Raw genomic sequence first — 23,043 nt, 5'->3', positions numbered from 1 at the left:
AGGTATCGCTGTAACCGTACTGACCCGAAGAATAAAGCTGCTTTATCAATTTTATCGCACGCGGAAGGGTGTAAACGCACCCCCCCAAAAGAAATTCATGAAACGCTGGTTTTTGTTCATCCTCGGAATCGGAATAAAAAGCGATCAAAAAATATAACGTGCCCGAAAATGGTACCAATAAAAACATCAACTTGTCCCGCAAAAAATAAGACCTCACATGACTCGGTGTGTCAAAATACGGAAAAATTATAGCTCTCAATATGTGGTGATGCAAAAACTATTTTTACAATAAAAAGCGTCTTTTAGCGTGTGACAGCTGCCAAACATAAAAACCGCCATAAATAGTAAATCAAACCCCCCCGTTATCACCCCCTTAGTTAGGGAAAAAGAATAAAATTAAAAGAAAATGTATTTATTTCCATTTTCCCATTAGGGTTAGGGCTAGGGTTAGGGCCAGGGCTAGGATTAGGGCTATGGCTAGGGTTAGGGCTGAGATTAGGGTTAGGGGTGTGTTGGGGTTAGGGTTGGAGTTAGAATTGGGGGGTTTCCACTGTTTTGGCACATCAGGTGCTCTCCAAATGCAACATGGCGTCTGATCTCAATTCCAGCCAATTCTGGGTTGAAAAAGTCAAATGGTGATCCTTCCCTTCCAAGCTCTGCCATGCGCCCAAACAGTGTTTTACCCCCACATATGGGGTATCAGCCTACTCAGGACAAATTGCAAAACAACTTTTGGGGTCCAATTTCTCCTGTTACCCTTAGGAAAATAAAAAATTGGGGGCAAAAATATCATTTTGTGGAAAAAAAATGATTTTTTTTATTTTCATGCCCGGGCGTTATAAATTTCAGTGAAGCACTTGGGGGTTCAAAGTGCTTACCACACATCTAGATAAGTTCTGTGTGGGGTCTAGTTTCCAAAATGGGGTCACTTGTGGGGAGTTTCAATAGTTTACGTACATCAGAGGCTCTCCAAACGCACATGACACCCGCAGACCATTCCATCAAAGTCTGCTTTCCAAAACGTCACTACTTCCCTTCCGAGACCCGACGTGTGCCCATACAGTAGTTTTCTCCCACATATGGGGTATCAGCTTGCTCAGGACAAATTGGTCGACAACTTTCGGGGTCCAATTTCTCCTGTTACCCTTGGGAAAATAAAAAAATTGGGGACTAATTGATCATGTTTGTGGAAAAAATACGATTTTTTTTTTTCATGCCCGGGCATCATAAACTTCTGTGAAGCCCTTGGGGGTTCAAAGTGCTCACCACACATCTAGATAAGTTCCTTAGGGCATCTAGTTTCCAAAATGGGGTCATTTGTGGGGGGTTTCCACTGTTTAGGTACATTAGGGGCTCTCCAAAGGCAACATGACACCTGCAGACCATTCCATCAAAGTCTGCATTCCAAAACGGCACTACTTCCCTTCCGAGCCCTGACGTGTGCCCATACAGTAGTTTTCTCCCACATATGGGGTGTCAGTGTACTCAGGACAAATTGGACAACAACTTTTGGGGTCCAATTTCTCCTGGTTCCCTTGGGAAAATAAAAAAATTGGTGACTAAAAGATCATGTTTGTGGAAAAAATACGATTTTTTTATTTTCACGCCCGGGCGTTATAAACTTCTGTGAAGCACTGGAGTGGTCAAAGTGCTCACCACACATCTAGATAAGTTCCTTGGGGGGTATAGTTTCCAAATGGTGTCATTTGTGGGGGGCTTCCACTGTTTTGGTACATCAGGGGTTCTCCAAACGCAACATGGCGTCCGATCTCAATTCCAGCCAAAAACGTCAAATGGCGCTGCTTCCCTTCCGAGCTCTGCCATGTGCCCAAATAGTGGTCTACCCCCACATATGGGGTATCAGAGTACTCAGGACAAATTGCACAATAACTTTTGAGGTCCTGTTACTCTTGGAAAAATAAGAATTGAGGGTGAAAAGATCATTTTTGTGGAAAAAATATGATTTTTTAATTGTACGGCTGTATGTTATAAACTTCTGTGAAGCCCTTGGGGGTTCAAAGTTCTCACCACACATCTAGATAAGTTCCTTGGGGGGTCTAGTTTTCAAAATGGGGTCATTTGTGGGGGGTTTCCACTGTTTTGGTACATCAGGGGTTTTCCAATCGCGATATGGTGTCCGATCTCAATTCCAGTCAAAAACATCAAATGGTGCTGCTTCCCTTCCGAGCTCTGCCATGCGCCCAAATAGTGGCTTACCCCCACATGTGGGGTGTCAGCGTACTCAGGACAAATTGCACAATAACTTTTAGGGTCCAGTTACCCTTGGGAAAATAAAAATTGGGGGTGAAAAGATCATTTTTGTGGAAAAAATATGATTTTTTAATTGTACCGCTGTACGTTATAAACGTCTGTGAAGCCCTTGTGGGTTCAAAGTTCTCACCACATATCTAGATAAGTTCCGTGGGGGGGTCTAGTTTCCAAAATGGGGTCACTTGTGGGGGGTTGCCACTGTTTAGGTACATCAGGGGCTCTCCAAACATGACATGGCGTCCGATCAGAATTCCAGCCAATTTTGCATTGAAAAAGTCAAACGGCGCTCCTTTCCTTCTGAGCTCAGCGATGCGCCAAAACAGTGTTTCTCCCCACATATCAGGTATCAGCGCACTCAGGATAAATTGCACAATAACTTTTGCAGTCCAATTTCTCCTGTTACCCTTGGAAAAATAAAAAAATTGAACATGAAGTATTTTTTTTGTGAAAAAAGTTAAATGTTCATTTTTTTTAAAATATTCAAAAAATTCCTGTGATGCACCTAAAGGGTTAATAAACTTCTTGAATGCGGTTTTGAGCACCTTAAGGGGTGCAGTTTTTAGAATGGTGTCACTTTTGGGTATTTTCTATCTTATAGACCCCTCAAAGTGGCTTCAAATGTGATGTGGTCCGTAAAAATAAAATGGTGTTGCAAAAATGAGAAATCGCTGGTCAATTTTTAACCCTTATAACTTCCTAACAAAAGAAAATTTTGGTTCCAAAGTTGTGCTGATGTAAAGGAAACATGTGAGAAATGTTACTTATTAAGTTTTTTGTGTGCCGTATCTCTGTGATTTAAGGGCATAAAAATTCAAAATTGGAAAATTGCGAAATTTTCAAAATTTTCGCCAAATTTCCGTTTTTTTCACAAATAAACGCAAGTTATTTGAATGAAATTGTGCCACTAACATGAAGTACAATATGTCACGAGAAAACAGTGTCAGAATCATCGGGATCCAGGGAAGCGTTTCAGAGTTATTACCTCATAAAGGGACAGTGGTCAGAATTGTAAAAATTGGCCCGGTCATGAACATGCAAACCACCCTTGGGGCTTAAGGGGTTAAAAATACAAAATTATATATATAATAATATATAATAAGGGCGGCACGGTGGCTCAGTGGTTAGCGCTGCAGCCTGGGGTCCTGGGTTCGAATCCCACCAAGGACAACATCTGCAAGGAGTTTGTATGTTCTCCCCGTGTTTGTGTGGGTTTCCTCCGGGTACTCCAGTTTCCTCCCACATTCTAAAGACATACTAATAGGGAATTTAGATTGTGAGCCCCATCGGGGACAGTGATGATAATGTGTGTGCAAACTGTAAAGCGCTGCAGAATATGTTAGCACTATATAAAAATAAAGATTATTATTATACCCCATATGTGGTAACAAACTGCTGCTTGAGCAGATAGCAGGGCTTGGGTAAGAAAAATTGCCATTTGATTTTTGTAGTGTAAATTTGTCTGGCATAGATTGTCATGGCCATGTTGCATTTGCAAAATCCCTGACATGCCAAAACATTAGAACTTCTCCTACAAGTGATCCCATTTTGAAAATTAGACCAGTCAAGGAATTTATCTAATTTTATACTGAGCATTTTTAACCTACAGGTGATTGACATAATGTTATAACAATTAGATGTCAAAATAAAAAATATTTTTTTTCCACTAAAACACTGTTTTAGTACAAATTATAACTTACATAAGGGGTAATAGGAGAAGATGGACCCCATAACTTATTATGCAAATTTTGCCAAACAAGGCAGTACCCCATATGTAGTTGAACACTACTATTTGAACACATGGCAGGGATCGGATGGGAAGGAGCACTACTTGGTTTTTAGAGCGCAGATATTGTTTGAATAGATTGTGGGCTTTATTAGCTGAGCCCCTGAGGTGCCAGATCAGCAGAAACTATCCAAGTGACCCCATATTGGAAACTTCAGGGGTTGTCCAGTCTAAAATGAAAAATATACAGCCAGCACTGTGCGCTGTGAGGATGTTGAAACTGGACCCCACAATTTCTCCTGAAAGTGGTGATGTTCCATATGGCATTGAATACTACTGTTTAGCCATACATCAAGGTTGAGAAAGAAGGAGCGTTATTTGGTTTTTGGAGCACAGATGTTGCTAGAATAGTTTGCAGGCAGCATTTGTGGAGCCCAAATGTGGCAGAACAGCAGAAAAAAACAGAAAAGGGACCCCATTGTATAAATTGCACCTCTCAATGACTTAGTCTACGGCTGCAGTGCCTATTGTTTTTTACATCCACGCTGTGTTTTTTTTCTAGGGAATTCTAAATATTCCAAGTTAGTGACCAAACATTGTGCCCTGAAAGAATGAAGTGCCCCCATTTATTATAGTGCACCCATACATTGTGCTCAGCTTGTGCTTCTGGAGACATGCACCCCATAATTGTTAACTTATCCCTGCTATAATACTGCCAAACATGTGGCCGCTTACAGTGGTTTAGGCACAGTGGGGCTCAGAAGGAGGAGGTCATTTGGATTTGGAAGCGCAGATTATTTGGATTTTATTTGAGGGGGAGGAAGCCATGTAGTTTTTCCAGAGTCTTTTTTCTACCATTATCGCGAGATCCCTTATAGAGTGGGGGCTGGTTTTGTGCAAAACAAGTTAGGGGTTTTATTGGTAACATTTTTGGGTACATAACATTTTTTAATCGTTTTCAGTACAAAGCTGGGATCACATTCTTGTGTTGTACACTGGACACTTTCCTCGGGGTTTCCATGTAAATCACACAAAAATGTGATTCAGACAAAATTCCAGAAGAAACCACTAATGAGGCAGATGGAGACAATTTGGACTCTGTTTGATGTCTGCACTGGTGATACCATATTTAAAGACACCTAAAATTTTGGAACACCACCGGAACAAAGACCAGATAGAGCCCAAAGGGATCCCATGTTCCTCAAAAGTGAGTGGCTCTGTTGGAGTTTTCATCAGAATCACATTTTGGGGGATTTGCATTGAAACCCCGATGTAAATGCTCAACGGAGAGTACAGGATAAATGTGAGCCAATAATTTTTTTCCGATTTCTGAGAGGTAGAATGATAGATAACAGTATCAGAACAGTTCTTATTTTTTTGTGCTGTTCACCGCATGGTATAAGTGATAAGGCAGATTAATTCTTTGGGTCACAGTGATACCAGATTTATGTCCATTATTTAATGTTTTGCTGCTATGACTCAGTAAAAATGCTTTTTTATTAAAAATAAAATTGTTTTTAACCCTGCTATATTCTGAGAGATGTAACTTTTTTATGTTTTGGCGAAGAGTTGCATGATGGCCTATTTTTTGTCAAAAAGGTGGCGTTTTTAATGGATTTTTTGGGGGCAAATAATGTTTTTTTATCACTTTTCAATAAGATGTTTCAGACTCAGAATGAACAATAAACAGCAATTCAGTTATTGCTTTTACTTTTATTTTTTGAGCGGTTCACCATGTGGTAAAAGTGAAAAGACCAATTTGTTGATCGGGTCAGTACATTTACAGTGATACCAGATTTATATAGTTTTTTATGCTCTACTACTTTTACAGGCAAAAAACACAATTTTACAAAAATGAATTTGCTTTTGCATCACTGCATTCATAGGACTGTAGCTTTTTTTTCAGAATGAGCCATGTTAGGGCTCTTTTTTGCAGGATGATTTGTCATTTTCATTTGCATATGGGGCTCTTTAAACTGTATGTCTGTATGGAGCATTATTTGTGGCTCATTATACTGTAAAGAGCAATATATGGGACTAATTATACTGTATGGGGCCTATCATATACTGGAGTATTTTATGGGGCCAATCATATACTATATAGAACATTATATGAGGCCCATTATGTATGAAGCATTATATGGGGATCATTATACTGTATGGAGCATTACATGGGGCTCATTATACTGTATTAAGCAATATATGGGACTCATTCTGTAAGGAGAAAAATATAATGTCCATTATACTGTGTAGAGCATTATATGGGGTTCATTATTCTGTATGGAGCAATATATGGGGTTCATTATACTGTATGGATTAATATACGTGGCTCATACTGTATGGAGCATTATGTGGTGCCCATAAAACTGAATGGAGCAATATATGGGACTCATTATTCTGTATGGAGCACTATGTGGTGCTCATAAAACTATATGAAGCAATATATGGGGCTCATTATTTTGTATAGAGTAATATATGGAGCACACTATTCTGTATGGCGCACTATGTGGTGCACATACTACTGTATGGATTACTATACTGTCCAGTTTCTGAGCTATTGTGTAATTTACAATAGATATCACTAATATAATGTAAGTAGTAAGTGAAATCTTTGGTATTGTACTATACCTATATTTCTCTGCAGTATCTGTACATCATGAATTGTGGTATGTGTTAAAGGGACTCACTGAGACTTTCGCCAGGGGCCTAAGAAAACCTGGAGACAACCCTGAATGGAGGGATAGGATTTAATAGCAATTTATAGTGTGATGCCTTGAAGCATTTTCTTTGGATTACCTAGTTTTATAGATTGGTTCATTCCAGAGGCAGCAATACCAATTATGCATACTTTTTTTTGTTTATTTTTGTTTTATCACATAGGTTGCATTTTTAGTGGTGAATCAGCTTTTTGTGATTTTGTGCATTTGTGTTTTTTTTTACTTTGGTACTTCTTATATTATGTAACTTTTTTTTCACTAAGTCCCACTATGGGACATGGATATCTCTTATGTAATTTTGTTTTTAGGGGGTCCACCATAATCTAACCATAAAAGCCTACAGCTGTGATTAATACCTTGGGAACCTTTTGGGATATTGGCCCCTGTCCCAGATTATTAAAGGGAATCTGTCACCTCATTTTTGCGCTGTATGTAAATTAGTTGGGTCCAGTCCAATGGGCGGTGTTTTTGCTCCTTCCCTCCACCCCTCTTTAGCCGCTGTACGCAATATTTCAGGTAATTTCTGTAGTTCTCGTCCATATTTTGCGCTTGTGCATTGCAATCTCCACTTACGCGTGCGCAGTATGCTTTGCCCAACTGCGGGCAAAGCCAGAAAAAGAGTAGTTCGCATGCGCCGGAAGTACTATGTCCCAGAGAATTTCGCTGCCATTTCTTTGTTCCGGGACATAGTTCTCTGGCACATGCGCACTAATGCTTTTCGGCTTTGCCCGCAGTTGGGCAAAGCATACTGCACACGCGCGAGTGGAGATTGCATTGTGCACACGCAAAATATGGATGAGAACTATGGAAATTACCTGAAATATTGCGTACAGCGGCCAAGAAAGGGAGGAGGGAAGAAGCAGAAACAACACCAATTGGACCGGACCAAACTAATCTACATACAGCGCAAAAATGAGGTGACAGATTCCCTTTAACATCTGTCACCAGCGGACAGCTTTCCTTCTGCTGGTTATGAAAATTATGATGGAGACAATGCCAATTTTTATTTATTTATACACAATGTACACAACGGTTGCTGAATATGACTCATCATTGTCGCCTGATTGCACTGATCTCAGGGAGACCAGGCAACAATGATGAGAGCTGCCTTCAGCGCCTGACACCTGGGAACAGAGCGAACTGTACTACTTTTTTCCAGGCGCCGGTAAGATTCAACTGATGACACATGGATGTCATCCGAGTGTTGTCAGTGTGCACGTTTGTGGGACGTGTAGCAATCCGTACTGCTGTTACAAAATGGACATGCCAGAGTGTTTTGCTGATGGGCCCAGGGTCCATGGAAACACACTGACATATGCACAGAAATGAATGGGTCTACATGTGCAAGTGTCTCCAGTACATGTGAAAACTGTCACCACACATACAGGAGACACTGACGTGTGAAGGAGGCCTAATGCAATATAATAATGTTCCATTAGGAGGTTAGATTATATTAGATTCTACACTATAATTACTACATAATGTGTTCAGCAATGCAAATAACAAAAATCAATGGTAAACTGGTCACTTGCAGAAATCTTCCCATGATACTATGCACAAGTGAATTAAGGTCACATCAGCAATAAGGCGGCTTTCTGCATATTTGAGCTCAGTTTCTTGCTGGCAGTTTAGAGATATTGTAATTTGAGGTCAGCTGGGAAGAACAGCTAGTGTATCCTCCAGCTCTTTTCAAGTATTGTTCTTATTTTAATGAATTTCTTCTCTCTCAGGTTTCTGGTGACTTTGTTCTGTGTAATCATAGGATATGTCGTCTTATTCTTATTACTTTCCATGAAATGACTTCCATGGCTCAGAATGTCATCAAGGGCTCCATACGTTTGCTAGAGTTCCTTTAATATTTCTATCCCCAAAGCTCTGCCGCCAGATGGTGTTTTCACATACAGACAGAAAATAAATATGCTTTCCAACACTCTGTTATTATAAAACATATGCAGCACTTTCCTCCAATGACATTACGCATTGTAGCAAATAAAGTATGTACAAAAATCCATTTGGTTTCCCAATTAGAAACTTTGGTCAAATCAGTGAATTGTTAAAATTTTTTATGAATCACAGCTATGGATTTCACGCTCTATTAAACATATTTTCATAATTTGTGCTAATGTAAATATATAAAATAAGTTAAAATAGTTAAAAGAAAGTATATGTGGAGCTTATCATGCTTGGGGCAAATCTAAGACTCAGAGGCCTTCAGTCAGTGGGATCTTGCTGGTGAAGCATAACCAGAAAATATGGAAGCAAAAAGGAAAAATTCTGGAACATCCATCCAATGAATTAAAAATAAAATACTTTATCAAAATTCATTAAAACAGCAGGATTCATGTAGCATGTCAAAACCTGATACATTTCTGGCACGACATACGCTCTAAGTCATAGTATTAAGACTACAGATGAGCGAATATTTCAATGCTTGGTTCAGATTACGTTAGCCGAATTTGCAATATTCGACGATTAATTCATCAAATATTTGCCGAACATAGCTGAACGCCATTCACCTCAATGGGAGGCTAAAACAAATGCGTGGACCTTAGAATGGCCCCAAATGCTGCCAAATGAGAGGCATACACCAGGAAAGTGGCCTCAATTCACCCACAGTACTAATTGTAGCATGCAACTGCATCAAGAAGCCAGGCATGTGGTATCGGGGTCTGGGACACCATTTACAGCATTCCAATAAACATCACAGTATCAAGGTTTCCAGCCCCTTTGCAACACCTCTACCTGCTTTCATGCTTAGTCACACTCAGGTGGCACAAGTATCAGTTTTGTAGACTACCATTGTCAGGAAAATGTAAGGTGTTAGCACCGCTCCCCGCTCCCCGGCTGTACTCACCGCTCCCGCTCCTGGTCCGGCTTCCTCCTCAGTCTCTGCCTTGACGCGCGCCCCCGCTCTGCGCGCTTTCCGGCAGCTGGTCTCCCGACGTCCTCCTCCACTCCCCTCGGCCGCGCGCATGGTACCTCTGCGCACGCGCCGGAGGGGTAGATCGTGCGCCTATGGCAGTCTGTCGGCGTGACCTGCTAGGATCCCCGCCCGACCTATCAGCGTCCTCCACTAGGTATTTCAGGCCGCCCTCCCCTAGGGGAGGCGCCTGACTATTGAGTTATTTCCTCTTGTGTCTAGGCCGTGCTTGCTGCAGTAGCAGCCGCTTTCCTGTTTACCTTTTGTGCTGCCTGCCTTTGGGCTCCCTGTCCCTTTGCTCCCTGTCTCCGTGCTTCCAGCTGTGCCATCGTGTTATCGCTGTGTCTCCTGCTCTTGTCCGCTGTTTAACCCTCTGTGTCCTCTCTCCTTTTAGTGTTGCTCCCTTTCCTGCCTCCTGCTGGTCCCGCCGTTCCATCCTCCACTCCTTCCGCCTACGGATCCCGGTGTACCCGTCTCCTCCCCGGATCTCCCACTACTCCTCTTCATCGCTCACCCTCTTGAGCCGACCCCTGGTCCTGGCTGCCGTGGCGCTTGAACTCCCCGAGTCTGTTCCCTAACGATCCCTGTATAGGGGTCGGTCCACTTGGTGCGCTCACTCGGGGAGGGTTCGGCGTCGCGGCCCAGTGGGTCTACTCTCGCTTCCGGCACCCGAAGTGTAACAGAATAGTCAGGCCATGGACCCTGCCGGGGCTGCGACCCAAAAGGAGTTGGTATTCCTGAGGGAGAACCAGACTCGAATTATGTCTTTTATGAAGACCATGGATTCCCGCCTGTCGGCCTTACAGGCCGCTGACCCTGGCAACGCCTCCCAACTGACCAGCCTCCAGCAGGAGCTGGTTCAACAGCGAGACACCCAATCCCACATCCTCTCTTACATGGCCTCGGTCGACGACCGGTTGCTGTCCCTGCAGTCGGCTGCCGCACGCAATCCGTCCCACGGTTCCGATTCCGTACCTACCCCGTCACCCAGGCTGGGTAAACCGCCCCGGTATGGCGGCGACCCAAAGTTGTGCAGGGGCTTCCTAAATCAATGCAGGTTGCATTTCGAACTATTGCCCCAACAGTATCCCACAGATCGGGCCAAGGTGGCCTTTATTGTGTCCCATTTGGAGGGAGAGGCCCTCTCCTGGGTGAATCCTCTGTGGGAGCGGGACGACCCCGTAGTCTCTAGTGTCCAGAACTTCATGGACACTTTCCGTAGAGTCTTTGACGAGCCCGGTCGGGTAGCCTCCGCCACGGAGTCCCTTTTCTGCCTCACTCAGGGTACCCTTACGGTCGGACAATATGCCATCCGGTTCCGTACCTTGGCCTCTGAGTTGGGGTGGAATAACGAGGCGTTGGTCGGGGCCTTCTGGCGTGGTCTCTCCGGCAAAATCAAAGACGAACTGGCAGGGCGTGATACCCCGACCACCCTGGAGGATCTTATTTCTCTGGCCACACGAGTCGACCTCCGGTTCCAGGAACGCGCTAGAGAGGCTGCGAGAGAGAGGCGTCCGCTCAGACCATCTGCTTCTTTTCACAGGCCGTCCAGTCCCCGTCCTCCTGGTCCATCCTCCAGTCTGGCACCGGAGCCGATGCAGGTGGATCGAGTCAAGTTGGCTGAACAGCGCCGTAAGGAGAGACTGATGGAGGGTTTATGCCTGTATTGTGGCAGCGCATCCCACTTCCTGCGTTCTTGTCCTGAGAGGCCGGGAAACTCCTCCACCTAGGGCAGGTAAGAGAGGCCGACCTAGGTGTATCTCACTCCTCTCATCCCCTTACCCTTTCGGTTCAGCTGGTTTTTGGTCAGAGACGTGGCTCGGAGGTGGCCTATGTGGACTCGGGCGCGACGGGGAACTTCATGAGATTGAAGGAGGTGAGGAAGTACCGGATTCCCGTTATTACCCTAAAAACTCCGCGTGTTATCGCCTCCGTAGATGGAAGACCCCTACAGGAGTCCGTGTCCCTGGTTACTGAGGAGGTATGTCTGCAAATCGGGGCCTTGCACCGGGAGCGGATCGCATTCTACGTTCTTCCCGACTTAGGCCATGCCTTGCTACTTGGCCTACCCTGGCTTCGAACACACGAACCCGTCCTGAATTGGCGTTCCGGGGAGGTCCTCCGCTGGGGACATCCCTGCCAGGAGAGATGCCTGAGGTCTGTGCGTCCAGTCAATTCTCCTCCAGTCCCCTCGGGCCCTGGAGGCTTACCAGCCGCATACTGGTCGTTCTCTGACGTGTTTGATAAGAAGGAGGCGGAGATCCTCCCTCCGCATCGCCCCTATGATTGCCCTATCGAGCTACGACCCGGGACCATTCCGCCTCATGGGCGAATTTATCCCTTGTCCCCAGCTGAGACTGCGGCCATGTCTGAGTACATTCGTGAGAATTTAGCCAGAGGATTCATACGGAAGTCTTCTTCGCCTGCCGGAGCTGGGTTTTTCTTTGTGAAGAAGAAAGACGGTTCTCTCCGTCCTTGCATCGATTTCCGGGGTTTGAACGACATTACTGTAAAAAACAAGTATCCCTTGCCTCTCATCCCAGAACTCTTTGATCGGCTGCGTGGGGCCCGCATCTTCTCGAAGTTGGATTTACGCGGGGCCTACAACCTCGTCCGCATCCGTCCGGGTGACGAGTGGAAGACCGCCTTCAACACCCGGGACGGGCATTACGAATATCTGGTCATGCCCTTCGGTCTCTGCAACGCTCCCGCGGTGTTCCAGGAATTCGTCAACGATATCTTCCGAGATCTACTATACTCCTGCGTGGTGGTGTATCTGGACGACATCCTTATTTTTTCCTCGGATCTGGCTTCTCACAGGAAGAGCGTCCGACTGGTTCTACAACGCCTACGGGAGAATCACCTCTACGCGAAGCTGGAGAAGTGTCTCTTTGAGCAGTCTTCCTTACCCTTTTTGGGGTACATTGTTTCTGATTCTGGTCTGGAGATGGATCCTGGAAAGCTGTCGGCAATTCTTCAGTGGCCCCGGCCGGTGGGAGTCAAGGCGATTCAAAGGTTCCTCGGCTTCGCCAATTATTATCGCCAATTTGTGCCACATTTTTCATCCGTCATCAGACCTATCTCCAGTCTCACTCGCAAAAACGTCAGTCCCTCGTCCTGGTCTCCGGAGGCTGAAGAGGCCTTCTCCTGTCTGAAACAAGCCTTTGCAACGGCACCTGTTTTACACCGACCCGAGGCTACCAAGCCATTCATTTTGGAGGTGGATGCCTCTTCCATCGGAGCAGGTGCAGTGCTTTCTCAGAGATCCCCGTCTGGCCGACTGGTTACCTGCGGGTTCTTTTCAAAAACCTTCTCTCCAGCAGAGTGTAACTACTCCATCGGGGATCGTGAACTGCTGGCCATAAAATTGGCGTTGGAGGAGTGGCGCTACCTCCTTGAGGGGTCGGTCCACCCGTTTACCATCTTTACCGACCACAAGAACCTGGCATATCTCCAGTCGGCCCAGAGACTTAATCCTCGACAAGCCAGATGGTCTCTATTCTTCGCTCGGTTCGATTTTAAGCTGCATTTCCGCCCCGGGCCAAAGAACTTCAAGGCGGATGCCTTGTCCCGGTCTCTGCAGTCTTCTGATTTGGTGGAGGAACCGACTCACATCATTGATCCTGCCAAGATCATCACGGTGGCCCCGGTGAGACTGATTACTCCTCCCCCAGGCAAGACCTACGTGCCCGAGGCAGACAGGAGAAAGGTACTGCATTGGGGACATTCCTCTAAAGTTTCTGGACATGTCGGAGTCAAAAAGACGATGGAGCTCATTGCTCGTTTTTACTGGTGGCCCTCTCTCCACCAGGATGTGTCTGACTTCACGGCATCCTGTTCCTCTTGTGCCAAGGTCAAGGTTCCTAGGCGATCACCCTCCGGCCTTCTGCTTCCCCTGCCGATCCCCTCAGTCCCTTGGCAACATATCGCTTTGGATTTCATTACGGATCTACCTGACTCTTCCGGATATACTACTATCCTGGTAACTGTCGACCGCTTCTCCAAGATGGCCCATTTCACGCCTCTTCCAGCCTTGCCCTCCGCCCCAGAGTTGGCGAAGACTTTTATCCAGCACATCTTTCGCCTCCACGGCTTTCCGAAGCATATTGTGTCTGATCGAGGCGTACAATTCACCTCGCGATTCTGGAGGGCCTTATGTAAACTTCTGGAAGTAAGGTTGGACTTTTCCTCCGCGTACCATCCTCAGTCCAATGGCCAAGTGGAACGCATTAATCAGGTACTAGCGACATATTTACGGCAGTTCACCAACGCTCATCAGGATAACTGGGTCCATCTCCTCCCCTGGGCAGAGTTCTCCTACAATAATCACCCCAGCGAGTCTTCAGCCAAATCTCCATTCTTCGTTGTGTTTGGGATGCATCCTGGTATCCCGCTACCTATTTCCACTACCTCTGGTGTGCCTTCAGCAGATTCTCTGACCCTGGAGTTCTCTAAAATCTGGTCTGAGACCAAGGAGGCTCTCGAAAAGTCTGGGGAGCGCATGAAAAGACACGCAGACAAAAGACGCTTGGACTCTCCGATCTACCTCCCGGGTCAACAAGTTTGGCTTTCGGCCAAGTACATTAGGCTAAAGCTCCCTTCTTACAAACTGGGACCTCGCTACATTGGACCTTTCAAGATTCTCAAACGCATAAACAACGTGTCTTACAAATTGGAGTTGCCCGTCTCGCTTCGGGTCCCCAACTCCTTCCACGTCTCTCTCCTTAAACCAGTTGTCTTGAATCGGTTCCACCCGGCTCCCAACCCTTCTCCTCTACCTGTCTGTTCTGATGATATCTTTGAGGTAAGAGACATTTTGACCTCGAAAAAAGTCAGGGGTAAAACTCTTTTCCTAATTGATTGGAAGGGTTTCGGTCCCGAGGAAAGATCTTGGGAGCCACGGGAGAACATCAATGCTCCACGCATTTTTAAGAGGTTTTTAGCCAGATGCAGTGGAGGGGAGGGTAAGAGAGGGGGTACTGTTAGCACCGCTCCCCGCTCCCCGGCTGTACTCACCGCTCCCGCTCCTGGTCCGGCTTCCTCCTCAGTCTCTGCCTTGACGCGCGCCCCCGCTCTGCGCGCTTTCCGGCAGCTGGTCTCCCGACGTCCTCCTCCACTCCCCTCGGCCGCGCGCATGGTACCTCTGCGCACGCGCCGGAGGGGTAGATCGTGCGCCTATGGCAGTCTGTCGGCGTGACCTGCTAGGATCCCCGCCCGACCTATCAGCGTCCTCCACTAGGTATTTCAGGCCGCCCTCCCCTAGGGGAGGCGCCTGACTATTGAGTTATTTCCTCTTGTGTCTAGGCCGTGCTTGCTGCAGTAGCAGCCGCTTTCCTGTTTACCCTTTGGGCTCCCTGTCCCTTTGCTCCCTGTCTCCGTGCTTCCAGCTGTGCCATCGTGTTATCGCTGTGTCTCCTGCTCCTGTCCGCTGTTTAACCCTCTGTGTCCTCTCTCCTTTTAGTGTTGCTCCCTTTCCTGCCTCCTGCTGGTCCCGCCGTTCCATCCTCCACTCCTTCCGCCTACGGATCCCGGTGTACCCGTCTCCTCCCCGGATCTCCCACTACTCCTCTTCATCGCTCACCCTCTTGAGCCGACCCCTGGTCCTGGCTGCCGTGGCGCTTGAACTCCCCGAGTCTGTTCCCTAACAATCCCTGTATAGGGGTCGGTCCACTTGGTGCGCTCACTCGGGGAGGGTTCGGCGTCGCGGCCCAGTGGGTCCACTCTCGCTTCCGGCACCCGAAGTGTAACATAAGGGTAGTAACATGGGTAGTTGAGCACAAGGTAGTGGAGGCCTGACGGTCTTGGAGGCCTAATGCTACAGGCAACATGCATGAAGGAGACCTAACCAGGAGTGTTCACATTTCCAAAAATTATTGGCAGATACCACCAAAGTGGCATCAATTTCACCACAGTAGAAAGTCTAATAGGGACCGACAGGTCTTTCATTACACCCAATCCAGCAGATGGACACTAGTGATGAGCGAGCAGTAAAATGCTTGGGTGCTCGTTGTTTGGGTCGAGCACATTGGAATACTTGGGTGCTCGACCCGAGCAACGAGCCCAATGTAAGTCTATGGGAGACCCGAGCATTTTTACCGTGATCCCCCGGGGGCCTTTTAAGGTCTAAAAACATCTGAAAATGAAGGAAACACTGCTCAAATGACACAGGAACATCATGAGGATCGCCCCTGGAAGCATTCCTGACTCCTAGTTCACAGCTTTAAACAATGCTGTCAGAGTTTCATGCCATTTTTACAGGTGCACCAAAATGAAACCAGAACAGATTTTACTGGGATAGGTGGGGCTGTGCAGGGGTAGGCGGGTCTGTATGGGGGTCTGCGCGGGGCTGTACGGGAGTAGGCGGGTCTGTGCGGGGGTCTGTGTGGGGGTATGCAGGGATGTGCAGGAATCTGTGCGGAGGTGTGCGGGGGTATGCGGGGCTGTGCAGGGGTGTGCGGGGGTCTGTGCGGGGGTATGCGGGGGTGTGTAGGAGTATCTGGGGCTGTGCGGTGGTCTGTGCGGGCTGTGCAGGGGTATGCGGGGCTGTGCGGGGGGCTGTGCGGGTCTGTGGGGCTGTGCAAGGGGCTATATGTAGAAAAAATAAACATACACACACACACATATAGTTCATACTCACCATCTACACTTAATCCACAAAGCCATCGATCAACTGGAAAAAATTAAAATAACAAACAAACACTATACTCCCTGTGTCCGATGTAATCTAAATAATACGATTGTCCCATGACGATCTCCCATGGAGAGCTGTCACATCAGCTGATGCGACCGCTCTCCAGGGGCTCCAGTGATACAATAACGGAGATAATACTCCACATTGTATCACTCCGCCGCCGACAGGTCACCTGAGTTCACCTGTCACTTTGCGGCACTACAGTGAGAGAATTTTCTCACGCTGTAGTGCAGTAAAGCAAGAGGTTTATCTCTGATGACATACTACTGGAGGTTATCTCCGGTCAGTGTGTCATCGCAGGCCTATAGAGAGGTCACACCTGCTGTTGTGACAGCTCTATAGGGGAGATCGGCGTGGGACAATTGTTATTAATGGGATTAGATCGGACAGGCATTATATTGTTGGTTTGTTTTTTTATATTTTTTGCAGGTGATCGATGGCTTCGCATAATAAAAATTGTGAAAAAATGTGTCGTGTTTTATTTAATTAAATTACTTTATTCTTATGTGTGTGGTTTTTTAACCCTTTATTAATATAAAATTAATAATGGATAGGCGTCTTATTGACGCCTCTCCATTATTAACTGGGCTTAATGTCACCTTACATTAGCAAGGTGATATTAACCTCTTATTACCCCGTATGCCACCGCTACATGGCAGTGAGAAGAGAGGGGTTAGGTGCAAGAATTGGCGCATTTTAAAGATGCACCATTTCTGGGGTGGCTGCGGGCTTGTATTTGTAGCCAGGGGGGCCAATATCCATGGCCCCATCCTAGGCTATGAATATTAGCCCGCAGCTGTCTGCTTAGCCTTTTTGGCTATAAAATATATGGGACCCCATGTCATTTTTTGGGGGGTCCCCCTATTTTAATAGCCAGTAAAGGCTGCAAATATTTGCCCCGGCCGTCGGCTTTCCCCCTCTGGCGCAGAAAATTGCGTGGGAGCCCACACCATTTTTTTTCCGTTTTTTTTTAAATATATATGGCTATATATCGATAGATATATCTATGGATATATCTATGGCTATATATCTATGGATATACAGTATCTATGGATATATATATATAGAAATATCTATGGATATATCTATGGCTATATATCTATGGATATATCTATGGATATATCTATAGAAATGTTTATGGATATATCTATGGATACTGACTACCGCTGATGTCAGTGAGGCTGTGCAGAGTCCCTGGCTGACATGAGGTGAACTGATGAGCATGGGAAAAGTTCAGAAACTTTCCCATGCTCATTAGTTCATCTCCGGTTACCCAGGGAGGCTGCACAGAGATGAATTAATTCATTCTGCAGTGGTTTACAGCGGAGTCGGTCACATTAGCACCAGTCTCCATTGTAAACTAGTTAACCCCTTGTGATGGATTGCAGCGGGGGGACCTGACTGAATGGCGGAGAGGTATATATTGTTGTTTTTTTATTTTTTATAGGACAAGGGATTCTTTTTATTTAGCAGATTAATAAATGTGGTCAAAAACTTGGTGTGATTATTTCATTAAAAGAATTTTTAATTAATGTGTGTGTCTTTTTTTAACCCTTTACTATTCTAAGGTTAATAATGGAGAGTAGAGTTGAGCGAAACGAGTTGAAAAATTTCAAAAGTCTCCGACTTTTGGCAAAGTCGGGTTTCATGAAACGAAACCCGACCCTAGGATGAGGTCGGCCACGTGGTCGGCGACTTACGCGCCAAAGTCGCGTTTCAAAAGTTTGTTTTGCGCTCTTTTTCAGCCAATCAGGATCCACGGACACTGTGGGCAACGTGATGACATAGGCAGGGGTCACCACCATCTTTCAGAAGGGCATGCAAGTGATTGGATTGCTTTGGTGGGCGTCACAGGGGTTATAAAAGGGCGTGCACGCCGACCGCCATCTTACTTCTGCCGATCTTAGCATAGGGAGAGGTTGCTGCTGATGATTCTTTAGGGAGAGCGTTAGGCAGGGAAGAAGAAAAAAAACTGCTTCTGCTGCTAGCGATTTTGCCTGTACAACACACCAGTCACTGTGTGTGCAGTGCAAGGGGAGGCTATATAGTGGTGTATCAGTGGTGTTGGTTGTTGGGCTGCCTTCTAAGGCTTCCTGACATTCCTGCATTGCTGTTTACCCACTGCTCCGCAAACTGCTTTTTTAAAAGCAATCCCAATTTTTTTTTTTTGTCCTGCTGAGAAGAAAAAAAAACTGCTTCTGCTGCTAGCAATTTGGCCTGCACAACACACCAGTCACTGTGTGTGCAGTGCAAGGGGAGGCTATATAGTGGTGTATCAGTGGTGTTGGTTGTTGGGCTGACTTCTAAGGCTTCCTGACATTCCTGCATTGCTGTTTACCCACTGCTCCGCAAACTGCTTTTTTAAAAGCAATCCCAATTTTTTTTTTGTCCTGCTGAGGTACTGAGCGTGCATTTTTTCACACCATACAGCAGTGTACGCTCCTCACACAGTACCGTGTAACGGCTGTTATCACAGCCACAGTGAAGCTATCTGTGTGTCACTCTGTGAGAATAAGTCGAGGACATGTTCCGTTCTTACAGACCTGCACCTACTAGTTTTGTCTAGCTTTCAAACAGTTAAATATATTTGCTGTTTGATCACATTCAAAACTATAGAGAGACAGCGTGTGTCAGTCCGTATACTTAAAAAACACGGAGCTTGACAATTTTACGTACACCGGACAGCCGTGTACGTGCACGCTCCTCTCAGTACCGTGTAACGGCTGTTATCACGGCCACAGTGAAGCTATCTGTGTGTCACTGTGGAAGGATAAGTGGAGGACTTGTTCCGTTCTTACAGACCTACACTCTAGGGAGATTGCTATTCTGCCCAATTCTACTTACACCTTGTAGTTTGTGATACACTAGCCAATTTCTGCCTGTGACATAGCGCTCTGATATTCAGTGGGCCTCACACAATCCAAAAGTGTCCAGTGTCCACTAGTGTGTGCAGAAATTCAAAATCTTCCTTATCCTGTAGTCACTTTTTTCACACCTGTGCCATCGAGCCTGTGACATAGCGCTCTGATATTCAGTGGGCCTCACACAATCCAAAAGTGTCCAGTGTCCACTAGTGTGTGCAGAAATTCAAAATCTCCCTTATCCTGTAGTCACTTTTTTCACACCTGTGCCATCGAGCCTGTGACATAGCGCTCTGATATTCAGTGGGCCTCACACAATCCAAAAGTGTCCAGTGTCCACTAGTGTGTGCAGAAATTTAAAACCTCCCTTATCCTGAAGTCACTTTTTTCACACCTGTGCCATCGAGCCTGTGACATAGCGCTCTGATATTCAGTGGGCCTCACACAATCCAAAAGTGTCCAGTGTCCACTAGTGTGTGCAGAAATTCAAAATCTCCCTTATCCTGTAGTCACTTTATTCACACCTGTGCCATCGAGCCTGTGACATAGCGCTCTGATATTCAGTTGGCCTCACACAATCCAAAATTGTCCAGTGTCCACTAGTGTGTGCAGAAATTCAAAATCTCCCTTATCCTGTAGTCACTTTTTTCACACCTGTGCCATCGAGCCTGTGACATAGCGCTCTGATATTCAGTGGGCCTCACACAATCCAAAAGTGTCCAGTGTCCACTAGTGTGTGCAGAAATTCAAAATCTCCCTTATCCTGTAGTCACTTTTTTCACACCTGTGCCATCGAGCCTGTGACATAGCGCTCTGATATTCAGTGGGCCTCACACAATCCAAAAGTGTCCAGTGTCCACTAGCGTGTGCAGAAATTCAAAATCTCCCTTATCCTGTAGTCACTTTTTTCACACCTGTGCCATCGAGCCTGTGACATAGCGCTCTGATATTCAGTGGGCCTCACACAATCCAAAAGTGTCCAGTGTCCACTAGTGTGTGCAGAAATTCAAAATTTCCCTTATCCTGTAGTCACTTTTTTCACACCTGTGCCATCGAGCCTGTGACATAGCGATCTGATATTCAGTGGGCCTCACACAATCCAAAAGTGTCCAGTGTCCACAAGTGTCTGCAGAAATTCAAAATCTCCCCTGTCCTATAGACACCTTGTGCCTTGTTTTACATTACTATATAGTTTGTTGGATTTTGTCTACATTTCTACCAAAAATGAGGAAGGCTGGTGGAAGAGGCCATGGAATTGGGCGGATGTTGGCAGCTGGTAATGATGGTGTTGGTGGTGGATCTGATGGTAGTGGCAAAAGCAAAATAGGACCGAATGCAGGAGGTGTTGAGCCTGCGTCATTGTCTGGCTCCTCAAGGCCTCGAAGGCTTAGTTTTCTAGGAGTTGGCAAACCGCTTTTAAAGCCAGAGCTTCAGGAAAAAGTTTTGTCTTACATTGCTGACTCAGCCTCCAGCTCTATCGCCTCCTCTTCTTCAGTTGTAAAAAATAAAAGCACTGAGTCGTCATTGGAGGCTCATGTTCATGAACCACACCTTTCCTTGTGTCCTTCACCCCAACCAAGATTGAAGGATGACGCAGGCCATACTACTGATTACTCCATGGAGCTGTTTTCACATACCATGCCTGGATTATCAAGTGAAATGGTGAATTACCCAGGCCAAGATGAATCTGACATGGAGTGCACTGATGCACAGCCGCTGATAGATGATTGTGCTGGTACATTCACTCAGAGCACTACATTGTCCTCGCAGTGTACAGAGCCAGATTCTGACCCTGATGAGACTCAGGTGCCCCTTCCCGCACACTATACCACCATACACGGTGACACAGAGGAAGGTGCACATGACATTGAAGAGGAGGTGATGGATGACCCAGTTGTTGACCCAGATTGGCATCCATTGGGGGAAGAGGGTGCTGCTTCCAATAGCTCAGATGACGAGCATCCACAGCAGACATCGACATCGCAACAGCTGTTATCTGGCAGGCCCGGAGCACTCCAAAGACAGGTTCCCAAAATCAAAAGAGTTGCTGGACAGCTTGTCCAGAGGGTCAAAAGATCACAGTGTGCTAGGCCGCAAAATGTCTGCCAAAGTAGGAAGAGTGCAGTGTGGCACTTTTTTGAACAAAATCCTCATGATCAGGCCAAGGTTATCTGTAAGAAGTGCGCAAAGACCGTTAGCCGAGGGAAAAATCTGAAAAATTTGAATACCAGTTGCATGCTTAGACATTTAACCAGCATGCACTTGCAAGCGTGGACACAACACCAAACCTCAAGTGCCACATGTGCAACTGATCACAAAGAAGGTAGTCAGCAACACTACATTGTTTCCCCCACTGTAAGCCCACCGGTTGGCACAACAGCAAATGTTGAGGTGTCGTTGCAAGGCCACAGCAGTCAGGGAATCCCACTGTTATATCAACGAAATACTGAATCTGGACTATCAGAAAGAACACCAACTCCATCACCATCATCAACCCTCTCTCAGTCCGCCCTGTCCACCGCTACTTCCACCATATGCAGCTCTCAAGTCCAGCTCACCCTCCCAGACACTATGAGTAGGTCAAGAAAGTACTCAGTCTCTCATCCACGTACACTGGGTTTGAACGCCCACATTGCCAAACTAATCTCATTTGAGATGATGCCCTATCGTTTGGTGGAAAGCGCAGCTTTCCGCGACCTCATGGCCAATGCAGTACCACGCTATGACCTACCCAGTCGCCACTTCTTCTCTTGCAAAGCCATCCCAGCCCTCCACCATCATGTAAAAGACCGCATTGTCCATGCACTCAAGCAGTCAGTGAGTGGAAAGGTGCATCTCACAACTGATGCATGGTCCAGTCGGCATGGCCAGGGCCGTTACGTGTCCATCACTGCGCACTGGGTTAATGTGGTGGATGCAGGGTCCACAGGGGACAGCGGTGGTGGGACAGTACTGCCTAGCCCATGGAATAGGAAACAGTTGGCTGTAGGCGTTCGACCCTCCTCCTCCTCCTCCTCCAGAAGCGAAAGCTCGTCCACAGAGTGCAGTCGTACGAGCACTCCATCTGCAGCTGCCACTCTTGCACACGAGGTGTCCCCCTATCGAGCAGATAGTGGAAAGCGTCAGCAGGCTGTGTTGCAGATGATGTGTTTGGGCGACAGACACACCGCCGAGGTGCTGGCCGAGTACTTGAAGCGACAAACTGAGTCATGGCTGGGCAGTGTACATCTTGAGGCAGGCAAGGTAGTTAGTGATAACGGCCGTAATTTTGTGGCAGCCATAGCCCTTTCAAAACTCAGCCACATACCTTGCTTGGCTCACACCTTGAACCTGGTGGTGCAGTGCTTCCTCAAAAATTATCCGGAGTTAACAGCCCTGCTCCAGAAGGTGCGAAGACTGTGCGCGCACATCCGCCGGTCGCCTCTACACTCCGTTCGTATGCAGAAGCTGCAGCGATTGCTCCACCTTCCCAACCACCGCCTCATTATCGACATTGCAACAAGGTGGAACTCCACCCTGCACATGGTGGAGCGGCTGTGCGAGCAGAGGCAGGCCATAATGCATTTGTGGGAGGATACACGGCCAGGCACTTTGAGAGCAGACATGGAGTTGACAGGTGTGCAGTGGTCGAAGCTGAAAGACCTCTGTAAAGTCCTTCAGTGTTTTGAGGAATGCACACGGCTGGTAAGCGCAGACGACGCCATCCTAAGCATGGGCATCCCACTTATGCGTCTGCTCATGCAAACTTTGACGCACCTTAAGGAGCAGGCGTCTGCAGCCAATGTTGATGAGGAGGAAGAGGAGGAGGGAATCCTTGATGACATTCAGCCATTGTCTGCTCAGGGACCTCTCCTGGACGA

The sequence above is a fragment of the Dendrobates tinctorius genome, unplaced genomic scaffold (assembly GCF_039654945.1).
Source record: "Dendrobates tinctorius isolate UK_male_01 unplaced genomic scaffold, ASM3965494v1 ptg000160l, whole genome shotgun sequence".
Classification (NCBI taxonomy): Eukaryota; Metazoa; Chordata; class Amphibia; order Anura; family Dendrobatidae; genus Dendrobates; species Dendrobates tinctorius.
This window is presented reverse-complemented; position numbering follows the sequence as displayed.